Below are 24,836 nucleotides of genomic sequence, written 5' to 3'. Positions count from 1 at the left end.
TTTCACATGAACAACTGCCAAACGTCATATAAAAAATAATTGAAAAATGTGACAAAATTAAACACCTTTTATCGCTAAGGACACAGAGTTAGCAGTTAAGTTGTAATATGAAGGTAAAATTGTATTGATGCCGAAAATTTCCTATCACTATGTTTAAATAAAGTTATTTAGTTAAAATATTTCACACAGCAAGACGAGTCGAATAGCGGCTTAGGTGTATGCCCATAGTGGCATGGGGCGGATTAATACCCGCACCATCTTTTCAATCTAACCTAAGGCATTTCACAACTGTTCCGAAAAAAATAATTGCAATTACATCAAAATAGGACATGGAAATCGAGGCCGGGCATTAAGCAGTTAAACAAATTATATTTTTTAAAAATTTTCCCCTTTATTTGTACCACTGTTTCTTGTCATACACATCAATCACTCAAACATACCATAGAGAGAGCAAAAAAAGGAAAAATATTCCAACATGTGTTGGTCGTCGGCCGCCGCCATCATTCAGATGTTATTACGTATTATTTTCTATTCGAGAGAAGCAAAAAAAATCTTTACACTCCAGATGCAGATCAAGTGGACACAATGATCATTTTTTGTTTCATATATCAAACAAAAGGCTTAGAGGCAGCTGTGTAGGCCCCATCCAATATAATAATGACAACATGAAGAGGGGTATGGCAATATAATTAACTGAAATGAAATTTTATATGAAAAGTTTTAAACAAACATACATACATATCCATTTAATTTAATGGAATGGACAATAAAAACAAATGTATGTAAGGTAATGGGGAGTCGAAAGATGCATCAACAGCAGGAGGTACATACAATATTACATTTTTCTCTCCAATTACTGCACAGCTATAATTACCCCAATAGAAATTACTTTTAAAAAAATTTTGTAAGGAAAAACACGTAAAAAATAGGACGAATTTCCAAAAATTAGCTTAAAGAAAAATAAAAAGATTTGCCGGTCGGGGGACTCGAACCTGGACATGCCAAATTATCAGTGGCATGTGGATTTCGGTGGTGCAAATTCTTTCTCGCACTCGAGAAGCACGACCATTTTTTAAACCGACCCCCGTCAGCACTACCTGTTACTAGTTCGGTAAATAGTATGGCTTTAAAAGTTAATTACTGAACTAGATAATGGTGCCAACTGATTGCTGGCTGGATATATATCTACCCCATCCAAAACAACGCAAATTGTTTCATTTATGGTCTGCCTTTACTCTATTAAATCTTGTTTAAAAAATAATTATTCTCAAATATGGCAACTCTGTGTATTATTTTTTTAACTCATTCTTCTTGCATATTGCTTCATTTATGACCTGTCTTTACTCTATCGAATCTCGTTTAAATAACAACAATGCTCACATATGGCATCTCTGCCTATTTCTGTCTTTTAACTCATTCATTCTCTTCTACTCATTTAGCAGATCAATTTCTTTGTGTTTAGCCCATCTTAGAGCTCTTTGTGTTTACCCCGCCGCCTACACTACAACACTTAATTTATAAGCCATAAACTCTCATGACTTTGCTTTAATACTCCGCCAATGTCAACCAGCCACCAACAAACAACTCACATATTTAGAAAGAAATAACTATACCCCGCTCTGCTCCCTTTTCTACGTTTCACCGTTATTAAGGTGTTTAGAGATGTTTTAAGTTTTGTTGTTACATTATAGGTAGGTATTATTATTTGTCTTGTGTTTTGCTGAGAAGGCCCACAGCACAACCACCTTACCCTCTGACAATGGAAATGCTTGCTGCCGCCGCAACAACCATCATCGCTAAATAGTATGTCTGGTAGTTAGCAGTTTGAGTTTTGTTTTTTTTCTACTTCTTTGTTATCTTCATTTTATTCGAGGTAATCTCGAGGCTTTCTTTAAAGAAAATAATAATAATAATAAAATTTATAATGAATAACAAAAACAGAAAAATAAAACTAACGCAGACACACCTCTGGTCTGAATGGTGCTAAAATAGAATATTACAAATTAATAGATATAAAAAGCGCATAGTGGATTAAAAAAAGCAGAAAAACAAACACGTAGCAGCTAAAAAAAAGCCACCGACAATAGTTGTTTGTGCGCGCGCGCGTGTATGTGTGTGTGTGTGTGTGTGTGTGGGGGGGGGGGGGGGGGGTTAATTTACATACTCAAGTTGGGTAAAGTTTTCTTTTAGTTGCAACTTCAAGCGCTAGGAGGGTAAACATCGTGTGAAAGTGTTAACCTCAAAATTACATATAAATGATTTAAGAGATTTAAGGCAAAATAGTAAAATAATGGCTGAGTATCTTAATGGTTGTAATTAATAGTTATTGTTTTCTATGAAATCAATCCTCAAACGTTGCCAGCTCTGCATCTAATTAGCAGTGTTGCCCATAAAAATCGTATTGTTTGCTCGATTTCTCTAAAAATTGACACAGTTACCTTTGTTTGGCTCTTTAACGTCCTTGCAAATATGGTTTAGATCGGTTATTTTTGTTTTTTCCCCACATAGACTGAATTTCCGCTTGAATGTCTTTCACCCACAATTGGCCTATATGTTAACAGATTTTGCTGAAATTTGGTACAGTGAGATACGTTAAACCACTACATATCCTTCCCTTACATTGCGAAGATAAGATAATATGTGGATATAGCTGCCAGAAATATTGATCTCCCGATTTACGATCCTGAACACATATAAGACCCATTTATTACCCGATTTAACAGGAATTTGGAACAGTGAATTGAAACGAGATTGGTCTAGAACAGATCATTCATCGATTTCGCTACTATGGGTTAATAAGTGTTGCATATATCACCGAATTTGACGAAATGTTGTTAGTTATACTAGAGGTTCTGGGTATCCAAATTCAGCCCGGTCGAACTTAATACTTTTTTACATGTTCTATGTTACCCTAGGTGACCCGGTGTGCTTCGCTACATCCATAAGTGTTTGCGGTCCCGTTTTGACATGGTCCAAGTTATTTATATTCGTATTCTACTCTCAAGTACCTTTCCTTTGAAGCCCATATTGTCCCGAGCAGTCTACATGTCCGTTTGGGGGTGGTTTTTGGGGTGGGTCGGATCCTTTGTAACTTGACGCCAAATTCTTATATAAGTTTCGTATTCTACTTCCAGGTACGTTTCATTTGATATCCATATTGCCACCGTAAATATGTAATTTTGGTGGCAATATGGATATCGACGTGAGGTCGAGTTGTTGTATCAATTTCGTATTCTACTCTTAAATACCTTTCATTTGATACCCATATTTCCCCAAACGGTAAAATGTCCGTTTGTGTGGGTTTTGGGTCCACGGTTATTTGACCCCAAAGTTTTATACCAATTTTGTGTTTTTGAGTTACCATAAGGTGGCATACAAAATTTCACTTAAATCGTTGCACCCATCTCCGTGATCTGGCCCCCTCGCAGATATCCCAAAATGAAGTACCGTATTTTCCCCGGGGCTTAACTCTACCATTTGTGAAAATTTCATCGATTTAGCCATTTGTGAGTCTACTCGGAACAAACAAACGAAGCAGAAAACTTTCATTTTTATACTCATATAATAATCTATATATTTTAAATCTAAAGAATCTATATATACCAAAAGTTAGAGACAGATTGTGTGTATTTTGGTTAAATCAAGAGTTTTGGTCGGCTGGAAAGGAATTTGGTAGGTTTTTTTGAAAAATTTTGGACGAAAAATTTTTTTGTGTGGCAACGCTGCTATTTGGTCCGATTTTTTTTGGCAATAGCATTAGATGCCAGTATTGCCAGGTATACCTTACAACCCAACAACAAAGATATACAATAAGTAAAGATACGGCATTTGAAAAAGGCGATTAGGGATAATTTTGAACGCATAGATGGCATTGTATTCATTGGGTTGGAACCATCCCAATGCATGTGCGGATTAATTCAATCGATAAATGTATTTATTTAAGGGCTCACAAATGCAAAATTACACTTAAAATATCAAATTTTAGGACAATCGCTAAAAAGATTGGGTTCATTTTGACAGACACCTATTTAACACTACTTGTAACTAAAATATAACTCAAAGATGGGACCTATTTTTACTAACGACATCTGTCATCCAAAAGGCGCAATTTAAATACTGTATCTTTACGTATTATAGTATTTCTACGTAATACGTGCTAGAAAATACTGCGCTTTACGACAATTTCGGACACAACGTTTCCAAATCGTGAAAACGGTCCTCCATAGGTTGCCGACAGACTTAAGAAGGCGATAAAAAAAATTGATAACGATATACCCAAGCGTAAAAAAACATATAAAAAAAACCTAGTCAATCATCTGTTTTTTTATTATATTTATGTAAAACCTTCCTTTTTATTGAGAGTTAGAAACTATATGTCAAAATTCCATAATTTTTAAAATGTAGTTCTTTTATTATAATCATTATGAAGTTCAAGCATATGTCTAGAGTCTTAATAAAAATTTAGACAAATGACCATGCATTCATCAAGAGAAAGATTTCCTTCACTAATAATTTATGTACACTCGAAGAAAAAAACACACAGATATGTAAAAGCAAAGATAAAGTAAACATGTTGTTGATTGGCGGCCTTTCTAGTCGGAAATTGTTTATGATGGAACAATTCCAAATTTATGGTTTTGTTGTTTCAAAGCAAGAAAGAAAGAAAAAAAACGAAACGAAATACTATTTTCAATATTGAAATAAGACGTAGTTATGGCAAGGCATACAAACTAGGAAAAAAACCAGAACAAATTGATAGATAACAGTTTTAGTGCTCAAAAACTTTGGTTTTTATTTTTTTCTTCTTTTGTTTTTTTTTTTTTTGTTGGGGGAACATAAACCATTTAATAGAAAAGTAGGTGAAACCATTGCAACAACAATGCATTAAGCAATAAACTAAAAAAAAAACAAATCCTCAGGTTTCAAAGATTTTGCAAATTGTTCTAAATTTTTTATCACTTTCGAAGAGCGATAGAGAAAAAAAATTAATTGAATTCAATGTTAACAAATAGAAAATGAAACCTATGAAAAATAGAACGCCACACACGTTTATCGCATAAATTTATTCATTAATTTCGTAAATTGTATTTAATTCAATTATAATTATATAGTAGTGGCTTTGCTGCTGCTGCTCTGGCTAATAATGATGAAGAAATGCCATACAGCTGCTATTTTATATGTAGGAGAATTGCTAGACAGACAGACAGAAATGTATGAAACATTTATTTGAGTTCGATTGTTTGTGTGCACTTTTTTTTAACACTCGACGTAGTACTAAGACTTGAACAGAATATTAAATACATTAACAACAACAAAAACTATAAAACAAAAAAAGCAAAAACACGTTGCGAAGGAAGAGGTGGTATGGGTTTCCTACTATGGCCAGCAAAAGTATGGATACAAAAATTTTGTTGTTCCAAATTAATACTATTTTTAGTTAGTTGTGTTCATAGGAAACTGCTATTCAACCATATGTGAGCGCTCTAATAGTTCTAGTTTTTCAAATGCTTAGTATATTTTTCGATTTAGCTTTTGGTGTTAACGTTCGGAAAATGTCAGCGAAAAAAGTCATTAGGCAATTAGAAAAAGATAAAATGAAACTAGAAATATGAGAAAATAAAACACAAGCTGTAAGGGTAATGACTCATTTTTAGTACTGAATCTTTAAAGGTCAGAAATCAAATAAGCATACAAGCATAAGGTGTTCCTCAAATGAGCTGATCTAAAAAGTGTTGCCAATCAAAAAAAAAAAAAAAAAACAAATCCATTAAATAAATAATAAACCAATAAATTTAAAAAGGTAAAAAAAGGTAGATAAAAAAATAATAAAAATTTAGGGAGCGTTCTCTCCCCCTTACCCTTATTTTCAGAAACGCAAGATATCGATCATTTATTTATGCGGAATTTTGTGTACTCTATTATAATAACCTATAAACAAAAATTTGGTATCTTAAGCAGTGTTGCCGTTCTTGGTATGTTCTTACTAAAATTGGTTGGTTTTTATTCATTTGGTAAGTTACTGAAAACCCCTCTGGGGATAACTCAAAATTACTTCACTTCTTGTCGTTTGTGTTTTCGTTATAGTGCAGAATAAAACTATGGATAACGAGGGACCGATTACTGTCGCAAGGGGTTTATAAAAAAAAGGGCGTAAGTCTGATATTGACTGTAACTGGTACGAGTGTTAAGGGATCTCTTCAAATTTCGTAATTTCTGTTTAAGAAATGCGGCTTTTGTGCGTTCAATGCCTTCAATAGCACAACAGGACTACATGGCAGCCGAAAACAAATATGGTCAAATCTGGACCATATTCCATGATGAGGGCACATGCAACTCACTGTAACTGCGTAAATGGATAGTAAAATCGCATTTCTGAGATCAAACCCTTAAACCGAGGGATCGCTATATCCAAACTCGGTATGGTTGTTCATTGAAATCGGGACAAAAATAAGACTTTTGTGAACTCACGATTTTTTATCGGGAGACCAATATAAAGGATGATTAGGATATAGGCCATCATTGAACTTTAGCTGTAAGCTTTAAACTAGATCGTCTATGAATATAACTACGTTTTAGTACCTGCAGATTGTACGATTGAAAATGTATAATTTGATGTGTTTTAAATGGATTTTATACCCCTTAGTGGGTATAAAATCATATATCGCATTTTTGGTAGGTTTTGGTCGGATTTTGTAGGATTTTTCTCAAATTTTAGTAGGATATAATTTTCTTGAGTGGCAACACTGATCCAAATTTCGGGGGGCCGCTCTTCCACTAAAATACAAAGAGGACAATATGGCCACCACAACAATATGGGGCTCATATGAAAGGTTTTTGGGAGTAGAGCAAGAATCTGTTATCAACATTCGGGAAAAAGGGTATATGGGGCCACCCACCCCCATTACACCCCCTAAATAGGACGTATTTACTGACCTTTACAATATGGGGCTCAAATAAAATTTATTTTAGAGTAAAACACGAATCTGATATATACTTTAACACCCCCCAAACCGGACATGTTTGCCGACTATGGAAATAAGGAGCTCAAGTGAAAGGTATTTGGGAGTAGACCACGAATCTGATTTCAACATTCGGGACCAACTGTCTAGGTGACGTCCCATGACAATTTGGATCTTAAAGAGAGTCGATATCGATATTGATAGTTTTTAGGACCCATACCCCAAACCGGACATATTTACTGACATTTGCAGCAACGGGTTTAAATAAAAGGTATTTGACATTAGAAAATGAATTTGATATACATTTTTTGAAGTGTTTGGGGACGCCTCATCCCTAGAGATAGGTTTTTACGCAACAAAACAGTTTAGAGAGGTATCAAAACGCAAATTTCAAATCGGATGAAAAATGCTCCTCTTATAAGCTTAATACTCTTTATAGGGAAATCGGTCTATATGGCAGTTATATCCAAATATAGTCCGATCTTGACCACATTTAACAGGAATGGTTTGAGGTCTACCAGAACACATTGTGCCCAAATTTCATCGAATTCGGGTAATAAATGGATCTTTTATGGCCTCAATACCCTATATCGGATGATCGGGCGTTCGCTCTATAGGGCAGCTATATTCAAATATAGTCCGATCTGAACAGCATAGACCGGTCTATATATCGGCTATATATAACTAAATCCGATTTTTTAAGATCAGAAGATCAGGTTTATATACAAAGAATATGAAACCATCAAAATTTATTTAGAAAATGTTTTTATACCCAAGATATCTGCGAAATTATAAATACCCAGCTTTTGGGTATCAATGGGTAAATACCCAATTTATCGGGTAAACACCTTTTGGGTATTTACCCATCGCCCATCTTTACTCATCCCATAAACTCCCCCCCAATGCTTATATTTTTTTCAAGGTTTATCAAGTGTCTGGGTGACCACCTCTCCCCTGATAGCACCCCTAAATCGGACATACATTTTTACCGATCATGGCAATGTGGGGTTCAAATGAAAGATATTTGCGAGTAGAACACCAAGTCAATTCTAACTTTCGGGAGTCCACACTGGAGATCCACACTACTCCCTTAACCCACCAACCACCACCCTGGGGCCTTCCGACTCCCAAAATCCCCAGGGGTATATCGTATATACCCCTGTTTTATACCCCGGTATAAAAAATCCAAACTTAAATGACCCTAAGCCCTCCAAGCGAATTTATAGACCAATTGGGATAATATGGGATTCAGATAAAAGCATTTATATTATTATTGCTATTTTCGTACCATGGTACTTCACGAAAAGATCTTTAATATAAAGTAAAGTAAAAGAAGGCGCAGCGGAGCCTTCCCGGTTCAGCTAGTTCTCTATAAAGGCAAAAATTCAGTGAAAATTTATTTATAGACAAAACGTTGATGGAAATTTCCCTAAGTGCAGAATTAAGACACATTTTTTTTAAGACTTTTTCTCTAAAGGAAACCCCCAAGAAAAATTGTCAAGAAAAAATTCCGAGGAAAAAAATTGATAATTATCACGAAATAATTTTAAATATTAACCATTAAAATGAAACCGGTTAATTTTATCAAGAAACTGATTTAACAGAAACCCGAAAAATGACAATTTTCAAAGAGCTCTTTAGTATGTTGAGCTCAAAAACCCGAAAAATCGGATTTCAAAAGTCGAACTGATCATTCTAGTCACTAACAACTCTGCTTCAGTTGCTCATGTTATGTGTCGCTGTATGACTTTTGTTTGTGTTATGTCATCCAAGAGAATGAGGCATATTTCAAAATTCATAAAAAGAAAATGTTCGTGCGAATGAACTTAGTACTAGGCTTTGGGCTTGATTCATTTCAGCCCGTTGGATCTATACAGGAAACTGCAGTGAAAGTTGTTTATATATGTTTATATTTCTAGATCCTCTTAACAATATCGAATTAAAGTATTTTTAATCTCACGTCAAATCATAGATAATAATTTGATCGATATGACCCATCAATTATATTTGAGCCCATGAATAAATTTTGAGACGTTTTGTTATCTCGTTCCAATAAATAATAAGTGCAAATTCCATTCGATTGACCCATATATCTTATCTTTTGTTTATACAATTTAAATTTTTAGAACTTGCGTTAATGTCGATTAAAATTATTTCCAAATATAAATCTTGACGCCAAATGGTCTTTGGAAAACGTAAAAGAAAGTAGCAAAAGTGCAGTTGGTTGGGGAAGGTAAAAAATGTCATGGAATATTTCAAAGCTTTACGGTGGTTCCAAAGGTTATCGCTTGATGGGCCACCCTATGTTATTAATTATGACTTATCTAACATTTAAAAAACGTTCTGAAGAGCGTATGATTCATATGTAACATTCATATACATATCACATTATTCATTAACCCATCATAGGTGAATGGACAATGTTTCAGGCTTCGTTTGGCTTATGTTTTGTTAATGTTTTCTACACAAAAGCAAATCACACAATACAAATATATGTATGTCTGTCCTTCACTGTTATCTTGACGTGGCGTATGATCGATTTTGTTATAAAGGTTTCATAAAGTATACGCCACCCTCTGTTATGAATTTTATGCAATGTTGATAAAAAACTCCAGTCTCTTTCAAATCTACCATTGACAATAGATTTCTTATAAATGAATTTTTACTCTCTCAAACCAATGGCAACCATGAACATAAAAACTGCAGTAAAACACAAGTTAATTTAAAAAAAAACTAACAAGAAAGTTAAAAAGTATTTTGTAAAAATAATTTAAAGTTTAAAAACGAAAAAGTGTCCACAACCCATTGAAAACTCATTCGTTATTCATTCATTCACAGTCATGTTGAAGTTCTCTCTTCTCTTAATTGTCTTCTTTATTACTAATATTTGTACGTGCTTGCTGCCTCTTAAAAGATACGATGACACATCTGTACCTATTCAACATCTGTGAGTGCAACAGTGAACAGCTGATATTAGCCAGCCAGTACTAACGGTATTAAGAGGGTAGGTCTTTGTTTACCATTATAATTGCTATGATGGTAAACATTAGGTTTGTTCCTGCTGAGAAAAACCTTCAGTAGAAATTTGCAAACTCTCAAAATTTTACTGGTTCTCCTTCGCTCTCCCCCTCTCTTCTACTGGCAAATAAAGTACGCGAACGACTTCCAGTAACAATTGTTGCAAGATTGCATAAAACACATTTTGTTGTTCTCACCATTTGTTTGAGTTTTTCTTGCTGTTAAATGTATTGTTGTTGTACAAATGAGACCAGATTATTGAACCATGAATCTCCACCGTCATGACCAAAGAATTTTTTTAATCTCCGTGCGTTGGGGTTAGACATTTTGCCATTCCATTTGGAACACATCAAATTTTACATTTGCAACACTACAAAGTACTAGATCGTCGTTATTCATATAGGATCTAGGCATGTCCGTCCGTCTAATGTCCGTTTGTCAAAACAACTCTACAGCCTTACGTTCAAGGATGGCCTATATTTTGATATAGCACCCATAATACCGATCGTCCGATAATAATTCAGAAAATCGTAGTTTTGCCCCAATTTCAATGAACAACTGCGCCGAGTTTGGATAAATCGATTTCCCCATTTAATTGTTTGAGCCCAAAAATGTGTTTCACTACCCATATTCGCTGTTGTAGTGCATTTCATGGACCCCTCAACATCTGAGTGTGGACTAGATCTGACCATATTTGTTTGCAGCTGCCACATAGCTTAATATCCTACCCAGAATTTACGAAACTTCGAAGAAATCCCATAACATTTGTACCAAATACAATCAATATCAGAACTGCCGGCGTCTTACTGAAATTTGAAGCAGTTAGAGCCCTTGTTACAGTATTTGACCCCTCGACATCCATGGTTTTGCTCTGCACTCTTTACGATTACACAGAATCGAACTTTGGGTTATTATCGATGATTTTTACAGTAATTAACTTGGTTTTTTATGTTGGAAAACCCTACCAAAAATGTATGTCAGCCTACCAAACTACCAATTTTGGTAGGAACCTACCAAAAACGGCAACACTGCTCAATACCACTTCTAAGGATTGTGATTGCATTTTCTTCGTCACCATATTTTTATAATGCGTTTTGACAGTTGTTCGGCCGAAAAGTCGAAGGAAGTATTGTGGCTTCTCACTTTTGTTCCCAACTGTATACACACGCCCAAAATAATAGTACATATTTATGAAAAACATGTAAGGGGCTTTATAGAGACGCAGATAGATAACAGCAACAAATAAACATCATCATTTGACAACAGTGAATAGGTTCCGCAAACGCTCATACACATATGTATGCAACAGCTACCAAGTACTAAGCATAACAGCTAACAGTGTTGCCACCAGCAGTAATGCTACTAGCTAGCTGGCTCAACCAACTGTATGTACGTGCCAAATATTCACTTAAAAAAAAACAGGCTTAAACAAATTGAGGCAAGTCAACTTCAAAACAACAATGGCGGCTGTGGGGTAAGCTTAAAACAATATACCAGAAGCAACAAACAGCAATCTGTAAAGTCAACAATAGCAATAATAACAACAACAGTGCAGTGCATAGAAGATAAATAAAGACAGGGAGTAAGAGCAAGAGAACGAATCAACAAAAAATAATGACAACAGCAATAAAAAAAGACCGGTACGTCCACGCAATTTTTTCTGTACATAAACACATAAAACGTAAGGAACGAGCAAGCAAACGAATCTACGTTCGTTTATTTGGACGAATAAACCAACGAGCGCCCGTACAAACGACCAGAATGCTAATGCTGGCCGTTAAAGATAAAAGTAAAAAAGAATACCATACAAAAATCACGTAGGCCCCACCATCCCCCATCTCCATCATTATCACTGTCACCTTGTCGTAGTCATCGTCTTCGTCTTCGTCGTTGTCGTCGCTGTAGCCCAAAAAGAAAACACAAAGCGTAGCGGAGAGATGGCAAAAATACACAGCCGAATATAAAACACCACAAAGAAGAAAACTAAAAAAAATAAACACAAACGTGGCAAAACAAAAAAAAAACAAAAATAACAAACAAAAATACTCTCACATCAGGCATACACAAGCATATGAGAAAATGTGTTGAAAAGGGAAATGCAAAAAAGGTATCGTATGATTTTATAAAGAATAATAAAAAAAAAAACAAAATAACAACAGTATTACTATTTGTTTTCAACGTAGGGTACCCCCAATCCAAATAATACTCTTGGGCATAACATACCATGTACCATACCACAGGGCCACGGTAATACCCTGCAAACATTTTCTATCGCATGAGTCACTGAATTGGCACACACAAAAGTTGAAAACAATAGCAGGCAGGCGATATCGCTTTTTAGTCTAACTAGTGTCTGGGAAGAAAACGTGCCACTTGGCAGTATATCCCCACTAAGTTTAAACTTCGATATCAGCGTTATTAAAAAAAAGAGTAATTGTTATAATTTTTTGCCAAAAAAAATATCACGTACCCAAATCCACTTGTTTTGAGTTAATCTCCAAAACCCGTTTACACTACGATTCAAGTGATTTGTATTTGTCAACAGGGTTGTTATTGACAGCGCTTTTATTGTGTTCTACATTTGTATAGTGTTCAGCATATATTTTGTGGTCAGCAAATAAATTGCTAAAACGATTTTTTTTTAATTTAGCTATAAAATTTTGTTATTTTAATAATTTAATTTTTTTCGATTAGAGCGTGCTCTGACAAATACATAAACAGATCAGTTGTTTCTGTTGTCAGCCGAATGAAGGTAACCTCTAATTAAACTGTTTTCACAAATTTATAATTAAACCACCACTTTAAAAATTTTTACGCATAAAAAATCTGCTTTTGCTTGAATTTTTAGGTAATGTCATACGAAAATAACATACTGATGTGATATCAAAAATTAATAATCGTATGTACATTGACAATTTTGACAAACATTTTCAATTACATGTGCATACAAAAAGTGACATGTCATAAGACATCTACATGTCGTGTAATAGCCCCTTAAGTTATAGTCATTTAACAAGTTCAACTACCCTTTTGCAAAGTGAAATACCTCTGCATGTTTTTCGGGTAAAAATTTTTTAAAAATTGATTTAAAGACGCAACGCAGCCGATTTTAATGTCAATTGTTACTATAAATCGGAAAATGAATACCAAACAGAGTCCTAACTTTAAATCGATCCTAAATTTAATCGATTGTAGAAACATCACCGGAACTTTTCCAAGAGTCTATTACTAATTTACTAAAAGATCGCCAGGATCAGAAAAAATTAAAGACATGACAAAGTTTGCTACAGTTTTTGAGAAAAATTTTCCCCAAATACAAATGTGCATATATATCGGTCATACTGCAATATCGCATAGTAACAGTATAACACTTTGCAAAAGGATTTTTGTTTTGCGTTTTCGAAAACTGGAACTGGCAGAAGTACCACTCCTAGAGAAGTTCCAAAAAGGTTAAAATTCGCGAAGGGGGGGGAGAAATTCAATTCCAAATGTTTGCAAGGTATGTATCATTAAAAGGAACCTAAAGAGTCAAACGTAAAGACCGACCCTCATACGAGTGTATACATATGTATGTACGTATGTACTAGTTTGTTTTTATTATTATCATTATTATCATTTACAAGTAAAAATGGGTGTTAAATTTAGCCGTGTTGTTTTTCATCATGTGTAAAAACCAAAATGCAAAGAAAAAAACAGCAAAGATCATAAAAGTGTAATAGCCGGCGCTCTCTAATTAGTTAATGTCTAAAAAGTATTTGAAATTAATTAGATTATTGTAGTTATATTCCGAAAGAACTACTTTCGATTGACACCATTTTTGTAGTAGGTTTTTATAGATACGGCATCATCATGGCCAGTATAAAGGCCAAAACAGAATGAGCGCGTTAAGGAGAGTCGCGTTGAAAATTGCAACTCTGCAAACAAATGTTAAATAATCAACTCGCAAAAGTTAAACAATTTTTAACTTTGATGGCCAAAAACACTTCTTCAAGTATGGCAACACCGAATGACAAGCGTTAGAGTTGAAAATGTATAACTTTTCTGCGTTTGCTTTTGTGGAGTTTTTGTGCAGAGATGCGTTTTTGCAACGCGACGCTCAAAACGAAAGTTAAACGCACTCATTCTGTTTTGGCCGTAAGGTTTGGTATTTTATTCTGCTTTCGAATAGTCGCTGAAATATTTAATTTTTTCACGAGCGAAATTCGACAGCAATCATTTGTTTTTATTCTAACACCAAAATAAGTTTTTTATCTGTACTTGTGGTTTTATATTTTTCGCAAACAAATAAAATAACAAAAATATTGTCCATTGAAGCCAATAAAACAAAAATGATGCCGGCAATAGTTTCAAGTGTTGCCACTATAATAGTTGTTTGCCATTTTCCTCAATATAAGCAGAGTACTACTTTTTCCACTTCTTTTCTACAACGTTTCGCCGATGTTTTTTTATATAGAGTTTTACAGCATTCCGCGTGAAAAGCTGCTTAAAAGAGAGTTGGGATTTTTAATGGCAAATACAACTCTGATTATCACAATTGTCCAATCCTAATGTCTACTTCACACTTTGAAAAGGCTTTGTTTCAGTGCTTTTAATTCAACTTCTGCCATAAAAACTTTCGGGGGTAATTGCACTTGCAAAACAACAATTAGGTACCAAAATACGAAAAGAAAAACAGCAATCAACCAACCAAAATTTCAAAATGGATAGATAACTTTTTGCAATACTTATTCCTATGAGTATTTTCCAAAACGAAGATTTTTCTAACTCAAGTTTAACACAAGTTTGTTTTTCTAGCTGCTGGGGGCTTTATAATACGATTATTCAAACTAAGCCTATCATCTACCATGTCCATGTTGACAACAGAAACTTTCTAACGTAATCGTAACGCCAAATCATAAGCACACACGCCGCTGATTAGGTACTTTAAAGCATTTACTCTATAGCCCAAATAGAAACAAAAACAGCTGACACCTTTTACCGTTACTTTATACAAGTTTTGCTCTGCAGCACTGCATTTGCTAACGATCCTATACTTAGATTGAAATAATTTAATAAAAAAAATAAGTAAATGCACAACAAATAGATAACAAAATTAAAAGAAATTAGAACACGTAGATAAAAACAAAGAGATTAAATCAATTTAAAGTTTTGCACGTTACTCTGCACGTTATAGCATTGTTAATTGTTTTCCCCGCCATTACGAAACAGAGATTATAACAAAAAAATAGCATGACAAAAGCTGGAACAGATTACTATACATATATATATTGGTGCTAAACTGAATTGAACTTATTAAGGAAATGAAAAAAACAATAACTGAGAAAAACTTATTTGAATATGAGGAAGTTATTATGCATTTGCGTCTGGATGGGCAAACTAAGACTCAAGACAAAAAATAGATTGAAAACAAAATACTTAGATGAATATTTTATATACAAACAATAAGAAAAACAAAGGAATTGTACGGAAGCAAGAATAATTTCTAATTAGCAGTAACCTGCCTATAAACAAATAGGCGTGTTCGTGTACTCATTTGTGCAAACTTCAGAAAATTATTACTTGAAGTCGCGTACGTATTAGCTAACAGAAGAAAGCAGGAAAGGGCGCAGAAATTGGCAGCATTGAACAGCTGTTTAATGAAAACCAGCAGTTTATTTCAAATAAATAGCAAGAGACCTTAACGGCCATTTTTAGGTTAGTTTGAAAAGAAGGTGCAGATATTAATCTTCCCATGCCACTATGGACATTGCCATAGTGGCATGGCAATGTCTTACTCGAAAAGTATGCGAACATACCTAATAACGCAATAAAAGCCGATGCGTTTCCAGCTCAGCTATTTAAGACCCGCGGTCATGACATAATTACCAGGTAGTGTACCGTAAACAGCTGAGTACAATTTTTTCTTGCGAAGAACACTATCCGTCAACGGAAAATGACGCGAACTAGTAACATACTCAAAATCAGAGTTGTTGTTGGGCAACTGCCACTACCTGTAAATGAATATTTCTTGCCCGCGGTGACATAGTGACAAGGCGTATGAATCAGCTGGGTTCTATAATCTGCCAGCATACAAGAATGGTAACAAACCAATGAATGCCAACTGCAAAAAACAATTCCTGTAGATGTAGAAACGGGAAACAAGATTTTAAAGACCACTAGGTAACCAGGCATCTAATAGACAGGTAACCAGGCATTAGACAGATTTAGAAAATATCGTATCAGGGAAATGGCACTAAAGCTAAGCTTCCCCAAGGAAAAGGGTACTAAAACTAACCTTCCACAAGGGAGAGAGTACTAAAACTAACCTTCCCCAAGGGAAGTGTACTAAAACTACACTTCCCCAAAGGAAAGGGTACTAAAACTACACTTCCCCAAGGAAAGGGTACTAAAACTAACATTCCCCAAGGGAAAAGGTACTAAAACGATCCTTCCCCAAAGGAGTGGGTACTAAAAAGACCCTTCCCCAAGGGAAAGGGTACTAAGACTACCCTTCCTCAAGACAAAGGGTACTAAAACTTCCCTTCACCAAGGGAAATGGTTCTAAAACTACTCTTCAAATTTGATACTTCGCATTGTAAGAGGAAACAGAAAGACTTCTCTCAGGATTGGCAACTTTAGTGAGGCTTATAATACGCATACATTTTTTTCAATTCATCTAATTTCATGAAAAAGTTTCTATCATCTTTAAATTTTTAAATATATATATATATAAAAAACTACCGGTTATCCAGTTAATATTTTCTTCACATATGGTATGTTCATACTACCCACCAAGAACCACCTTAACCCACTATGCAAAAGCAAGAATGCAGAATTAAATGACCCCATTACATTTTTTTCTAAATTTTCTACTGAATTAGCCACCTAGCTAACCGGAAAGCTTCAATGTACAAGCTTGTCATTATGCATAGACAAAATAATGAAAAACAATTTTATGGCCAAACAAAAAAAAATGTTCTTTGTTATGACAAAAAAGTAAATAAAATTTGTTTAAAAGAACCCACATTTCTGAATTGCGTCAAGTTAATTTACCACCAGTAAACTAATGCCACAAACACTTTGTGTATGTTGATGAAAACAATAACTCCCCGTTGACAATGTTTGGACATATATGGAAGTTTGCATGGAATGGACAAACTGGTGGTTGGCGTTTCAAACCTCATATTAAGCCCTTAAGGCCTCAGGGTGGTAATCAGCTTTTTTATTTCATGAAGGCGCTTGATGTTGGGTGTTGTTGTGTCTGCTGCCCCAAAAGAGACAACACAATTATTTTCTGATGCAATCAGATGAAATTATCACAGGCTAAACGCCAACAATTAATAGATAAGACGCAAATGCATTGAGCAAAATAAACAAATAAAATAAAAAAGTGAAAAACAGACAATTATGAGGGCGTTGGCTAAAAACAAGAATTAGATATTTGTCTTCTTGTTGGACAAAGGCTAAGGAGCAATTGTTCTAAATCCAAATGTATTTCATATGAGTAGAATTAGTTAAAAATAGAACATCATTTCAATGGAATGGCATGACAAAGAATGTGGCAGCAGTTCTGCCAACTAAAACCCACTCGTCGTCACACATCACCCCATCACACATCACCAACCAGTCAGCCAAACACTGTCATGGAGATTTAGGTAATTCAGCTCTTATTTCTTTTTTGGAATTGTTGTCTGTCTGTCGGTCGGTCTTATTCATGACTTTATTTCCATTAGCGAATGATTCATTTTTTTTCATTCGCTTTGCCAAATTGCCCCCTGCATAGTGGTATAGTACAAGTATCAGCCGCTTGAAACTGCACAAAATTTAGTGCCGGCACCGGCACAAGGGTTTTCATTAGACATTCGCATTCGCACATTTCCATGGAGGTTTACATCATTTCACATACTAAACGTGTGTTTGCACACACACACACATGTAGGCGATGTGTTAATTGTGAAATTCTTTTAAGTCAATTTGTTTTAGCAATTAATAAACAATCGATAAAAAGTGTAATATATTTATGTATACATAGATATATTTGAAGAAGATCAAGATGATTATCATGACAATGATGGGTATGATTCTAAACCATTTGAAGTGATTTGATAGTTATATGCGTCAATGCCATTAAGGGATTGTTTAAACCATATAAATGCATATTTAATCGCCTATAAAATAAAATACAAAATGGTGGCAACCCCAAAAATATTTGACAAATGGCAGTATAAAGGCAGTGAGAAAGAGAGCGTTAATGTACTGTTACTATTAAGTGAGTGGTAATAAGAATTCTAAATCATTCAACTATTTTAAGAATTATTTAAACCCGATTAAAGAATGAGGCATATTATTGTATCTCTACAACTATCATTGAAGCCCGTGGGTATATTAATATTGTCATTGCGTTTGCAACACATTGAAATATTCCTTTTTGATCCTATAGCGTATATATATTCTTGGTTGTTGTTGTTTTTGTCACATTTGAATGGGAAGTTAGCGATCCTCCAGAAGTCAAATCGAGATAAAGGTTCTAGGGAAGCTACGCCACGTATAGCAGATGCAGTGAATAACTACAGAGTGAATGTGGTCATTGGAGAACAATCGCCACCCATTGCACCTAATGAAATTGACCTCACCTGGAAACCATAGTAGTTCAGGCTCAATTAAGATCCGGCAGATGCAGTCGCCTCAACTCCTATAGAGCAAGGACAGATGGCAACATGCAGTATATATGTCCTAATTATGACCTGGGACCACACGACACACGTCACCTATTTAACTGCTCAGCCAAAAACCCTCGGCTCAGACACAGATCCTTCTGGACATACCCCACATTAGTCATAAATATTCACGGAACCAAGCAGACGAAAGATAGAACACAACTGCTACAACAACAACAGTAAGTTGTGTCGACATCTGCACCGAGTATGGTCTAGATCGGACAATTATCTATTGGGTTGCCCAAAAAGTAATTGCGGATTTTTCACATAGTCGGCGTTGACCAATTTTTTCTCAGCTCCTGACTCTGTAATTGCATTCTTTCTTCTGTCAGTTATCAGCTGTTACTTTTAGCTTGCTTTAGAAAAAAGTGTAAAAAAAGTATATTTGATTAAAGTTCATTCTAAGTTTTATTAAAAATTCATTTACTTTCTTTTAAAAAATCCGCAATTACTTTTTGGGCAACCCAACATATAGTTGCCATATACCGTTCTCCACATTTAAGTTCTTGAGACCATAACAGTCGCATTTATTACCCCATTTAGAGCCTCGAAGTACGAGCCTAGTTTGGTGAAATTGGTTTAATATGTTTCTTATTGGCGAAATATGGTTAATATATATCCCAGATGGTGGATAGTCAAAGTTAGCCCCGGACAACCTTAATGCATTTATCTTAATCCTGTCAAAAATCATTTAATTGCTTAATTCATTTCCAATATATACAGAGTCCTATATGGTGCAATCTGCCTTAAAGCTTTGATTAAATTCAATTTGCAACCAACTCAATCCTAAACTCACGTTTTCTTCCCAACCAAATCTTTTGAATTGTACAAAACAATGACGAGTGTTTCTTTAGTGATATGTAAAGACAAGCAATTGACCGTATTTCAGTGACGTCTTTTGCCGGTGTCATCGCTGTAAATGGATATTGATGTGTGCCAGCCAGCAGCCAAAGCTGGCCACTTGTTTTTCAATGTTGCTCAACATTTAAACAGCAGACGGGCACATAATTTCGTATCCACTACCAAGCAAGTCTAATGCAAACCGATTCTGCTTGCTTGGTTTAGTTCCATGGCTGTCAGCAAGTATTCAGCATTTAGACGTCTGTCTGTCTGTTTGCCAACAAACAGCAAAACCAACTACCTATAGCTAACAGCTACATAGTTCGCCAGTCTGCCAGCCACTAAGTCAGAGAGCCAACGAACCACCACTATTATGACCTTGATGACGTTTATTGCACTTTTGTACAGCCCCCAATGCGAAATGCATTCCGTAGAATATTCTCCTTGTTTCCATTGAAAATTGTGTGTTTTTGTTGTTGATGTTTGATGCGGTTATTGTTGATGTTGCAGTTGTTGTTGTGTTGCTGTTGTTGATTTTCAGACCGTAAATCTGAACAATAATAACGAAACCCATAACTACACAAACACATGATGTACAAACGTTGCACAGTGATTTTAAGAACAATAGCAAAATAACAACAACAAAAATAGGTCAAAATGTGTATCTTTTAATTATAGCAACAACAACACCAAAGGATACGGCCTGTGATAAGGCAATGAGAACGTGGATTTCTATAAGACCTCTTGGCTCTCGAAAACAAGCTAAGAAAAAGATAGCGGTTTTAATAAGGGTTGCCGCCCCATGAAAAGTTTGCATTTTTTAAATTTTATAGGGTTGCCCGCAAAAATGCTCTGTTTATAGTTTATAAATACTTTCAATGGTTTTACCTCTTTTTAAATATTTTGAAAATAATTTTTCTGTTTGAAACCACAGTGAGACAGACTACTTTGATAAAACCAATTTTTATTGCTTTATAGCAGATCATCATAATTGAATGTAACCGCCGCCGTTCACAGACTACCGCACCGTTTGTTCGTTCGTTCATTCGTTGGGTCAATGTGATTTGGATGCAATTCATTGGCAATGGTTGGAGGTGGTTGACGGTTGATTGGTGTGTATTTAATAAATAATAGCCATTAAAAAAATCTATGCGTCATGTTCCCCCTTTCGTCTGAGAAATATTAAATCTTTTTGCCAAAAAAAAAATAAAAAATGAACATAAAATTTGTCTGTCTCACTTCTGGGCCTGTTTTGTTAAGGAAATCATAAAATCTTGAGTTTTATATGAGATACACGAGTATCTGCTGCAGCAGCACGATAGACATGCCAACATTAATTTTTCGAAAACAGACAATTGACTAACTTGCTCAGCCAGTCGTTGAGTATTTTTTATGATCCAATTAAATTTCATTAAGAAGATATTATTGGAACATTTTTCCAAGTGCAGTAACATCTGGTGGAAAAAAAAAGATTCTAAATCCAACAAAAGGGGGACATGAGAAACTTTGTTGAACCTTTATCTTTCTTTTTCTTTTTCTGCTTCTCTTCCAGAGAAATAATAATGGACCCAAGGAGTGCTCTTCAATCTAACCTATGTGAAGCAGAAGTAAGGATCGTCACGGAAACATATGGGCCAGTCTTAAGAGTATTAGAGATAATACTCCTAGCAGTGGTGCACAGGTTAGATTGACCGCATACAAAATAAAAGGCTTAGGTTGGAATCCTTGCGAAAAATTTCAAAACAATTTGAAATACATACTTTGCTCATGGACTCCTGGCTGCCAGCTTCAAGCAAATATAAATTTGCTTCTAACCATTCCATTGAGGAATAGGGACAAACTTATCATATCAATGAGTGTTGTCCGACTAAATGAAAACTCAATGATAATTGGCCTGCTTTTTAAAGCCGAGTCGGAACGGCTTGTAACAACTCTTTGGGGAGAAGTATTTACATGACATGCAAATGCAAATCTGCCCATGAACATTCTATTAAGGAACAGGTCCAAACTTCTCACATATCAATGAGTGCTGTCCCATTCAAGTTTCAAGCTCAATGATAAGGGACCTCCATTTTATAGCCGAGTTCGAACGGCGTGCCGCAGTGAGACACCTCTTCATGCAGAAGTTTTTAAATGACTGTCATACCAAATGGTACAGAACCACCCAAATGTCGCCAGAATTAGGAGGAAATAACCACCGCCGAAAATTTGCATTATGTTCTCGCCAGGATTCGAACCCAGGTGTTCAGCGTCAAAGTCGGACATGCTATTCTCTGCGCTACCTCTGGCCACCAGCTACAAGCAGACTTCCCAATTGTCCACTTAGCGTTCATCCAAAATGTGTTCCTCCACTAATGGGCTTTTCGTAACCATTCTTGGTTATTAAGTCGAAAGAAACAACCACTCCTAAGGTTTACAATAGACTCAAATATTCAAATCTAATAACCGATATCCGAGTGCCCCAGAAAGACACTTTTTGTGACGATTAACATCCAAGAATTCACCTTACCAATCGAATGTGCGTCACATTTTGGTATTAATAATCAAATTCCATGATTTCGCCCCTAAAGCATTTTAAAAAGTTTGTAAAAGGAATTTTGTTGAAAAATATTTTTAAAAATTATGGTTACCTGTAATCTTCTTAAAGTTTTCATTTTGCAATCCTTTTGTATATTTTAAGTATTACTAATATTTTATGAGATATGAATTGTTTTGCTTTCCATCTAAGAGATTTTCATTTGAGTTGAATTGATTTTTGAAATTTGCTTTCTAATCTCCCACTCTAGGTAAAGGAATCTTGAACCTAGAAGTAATTTTCAAAAGATGTATAAGTACCTGAAAGAAATAATAAAAATTGGTCAAATTGTGATTTAAAAAACAAAAAGATGGCAAAAATTTGTATATAGGGCTAACGGAAAATTAAGAAATAGGGTAAAAAGAAACATCTCATAACGATATGAGGATAAATGACTTCTTGGCAATCATCTCAAAATCCATCAAACCACATGACTGTCAACAGATCGGAAAAGGAAACAAAACTTGCTTGTGGGAGTTGAAATCCAGCTTCATTGGGGAAACCGAATTGCTATGACACATAGAATATAAAACCGTTGGGGTAACGCATCTACCTTTCTAAACTCCCTCTACCCCCTGCTGGTGTGGAGATAACATAATAAACGGATGACTATACAATTTTGGGTAGGGCAAGCGAACAATTTTCCCCGCGAAATCATCCGTCGCACTGGTAATGTGAGAGGAGACAGTCTCTTGACCTTCGTGGTACACCGTGTTGTATGTGTTTAATGCACTCCCGTTTCATGGTATTTTCACCTTGGTAACGACCATATCACCACCGCCTGGCGCTAGTAACCCCAGCATGGAGTGTATGGGGATAGCAGTCTGGTGTGGTACAGCCGAAATAGAGTTATACAACGTGTACATACCGCCGGTTGGTAGTTGTGACCCAATGAATGGTTTACAAGCACGACTTTGTGGCCTAATGCCTGGTCATAAACGCCTGGTTCAAGAAGACTTTAATGCGCAACACGTTTCATGGCATTCTCCCCTAGGTAACGACCAGTGGGGCATAGCAGATTGAAGGCTCCGAGCCGATGGAAAACCATCACAATTTATCGTAAACAAAGTTGTGAATACCATTGTCAAGTCTTTTGGCCCCTACTCCCACCAGTAGCCAAGACGCTTAAGGGACTACTCTTTCTGAGTCTCGTTAACGGCAGTACTTGGGGTTGTGACGCGCAGTAGAATAATATTCAGATCTGTCAGAATGCCGTTCTTCGAACTGCGACTGGCTGTCTCATCAGTTCTCCCGTGGACAACCTCCATCAGGAGACAAAGATACCATTTCGAGTCGACCCAAAACTGCTCGACTCCGCAGCCCTGGTCCAATATAGGACCTTTGTTGAACGCTCTCTACGCATTGGAAATAATGGCACAAAAAAAACCTGCAAGCAACACATGACCCCATAACACAATTCTTATATTTACATTGCAAAAGTCTTATTTAACTGCAATTTTAGTATGGACTGCTCCAATATACGACCAGATTGTTGCTGATTATGCTGTTTACTATAGCACGAGAAGCCGTGAGCACCATACAGGGAACATTGGGCGCCTCCACAGGTTGCGGAATGCTCCATAGGGAGTAGCGTCAACGGTAGTAGCGGACAATCAGCGGTATCGAGCAGAGTCTCAGTGAGAGGACTGGCGGCACCGGCTTTTGTATAAATGATGAGTTCCTATGATGCTCGATATGACAAGGCGAGTATTGGAGCCTTTAAATAACCACCATGTTCCAGCGGCGATCGGCCCTTTTAACCGGAAAAGCTTGCTCACCAATGGGAGCTTGGCGAGGATTGCTATGTCCACATTTAGAAATGTGGCGACAGCAACAACGACGACGACAACAAGGAAGTTCTGTACCGTAATTCTGTAAAAAAATCCTTTGCACTAACGATTATGTTATTCTTTAATTGCTCGTTAACAGAAATCGTTATCTATTTTTTCTCTCTGGCAACTCTACCCAAAACAACGAAAAACTCAAAGAGGAATCACCAAAAAAAAAATAATTAATTCTTCTCATAGCCTCAAATTCTTCTTTTATGAGTTTAAAAACATCACAAATCTAAGCAAAATGTACACAATTATTTAGGAAAAGTTCTATCAATACAAATTAATTCATTTTTTTTTTCATATTAACTACTACTACGCTTATTAATTGATTTTACGCACACATATCCGAAAAGTTTTAAGAAACCCCTAGAGAAAAAAATTCTAAAGCCATCGTAAATATTTATCTTTATTTATTTCGTTAAAGTAAATACCAAATAATTATCCGTCGTTTAGTTAACGAATTTCTATTCGTAAGCGAAAAGAGTTGATTTAAACGATGTCTATTATCGGTAAAAGTGGCTATTGAATACCAAATTTGTTAACTTTTTTGTTATCGCTTTTTAACTAAACGATTTTCGTTAAAACACTACTGAATATCACTACTGGATAAATTGGCAGTGCAGGCTTGAGTAGTATATCTGTCTTCAGGATTTCCATGATATGTTTTACACAAATTATTATTTCCACCTACAAAAAACTTCTATTGTGAATGGCAGAAAAAAAATCAATAAGGTAATCGTAGCACAACGTTGAGCATGTCGTTATATGATGTTGAACGCCTGGGTTCGAATCCTGGAGAGAACATTAAAACAAATATTCATCGAGAGTTATCCCCTCCAAATGCTGGCGACATTTGTGAGGTACTATGCCATGTAAAAACTTCTCCCCCAAAATGTGTCGCACAGCAGCACAC

General features: G+C 35.6%; 1 protein-coding gene across 1 annotated transcript in view; it reads right to left on the bottom strand.

Moving 5' to 3' along the window:
* The window catches only part of LOC106086043 (probable WRKY transcription factor protein 1), a 77,573-nt gene that overhangs the window by 36,410 nt on the left and 16,327 nt on the right, over window positions 1-24,836 (bottom strand). The window lies entirely within an intron of this gene.

The sequence above is a fragment of the Stomoxys calcitrans genome, chromosome 2 (assembly GCF_963082655.1).
Source record: "Stomoxys calcitrans chromosome 2, idStoCalc2.1, whole genome shotgun sequence".
NCBI classification, from domain to species: domain Eukaryota; kingdom Metazoa; phylum Arthropoda; class Insecta; order Diptera; family Muscidae; genus Stomoxys; species Stomoxys calcitrans.
This window is presented reverse-complemented; position numbering and strand designations above follow the sequence as displayed.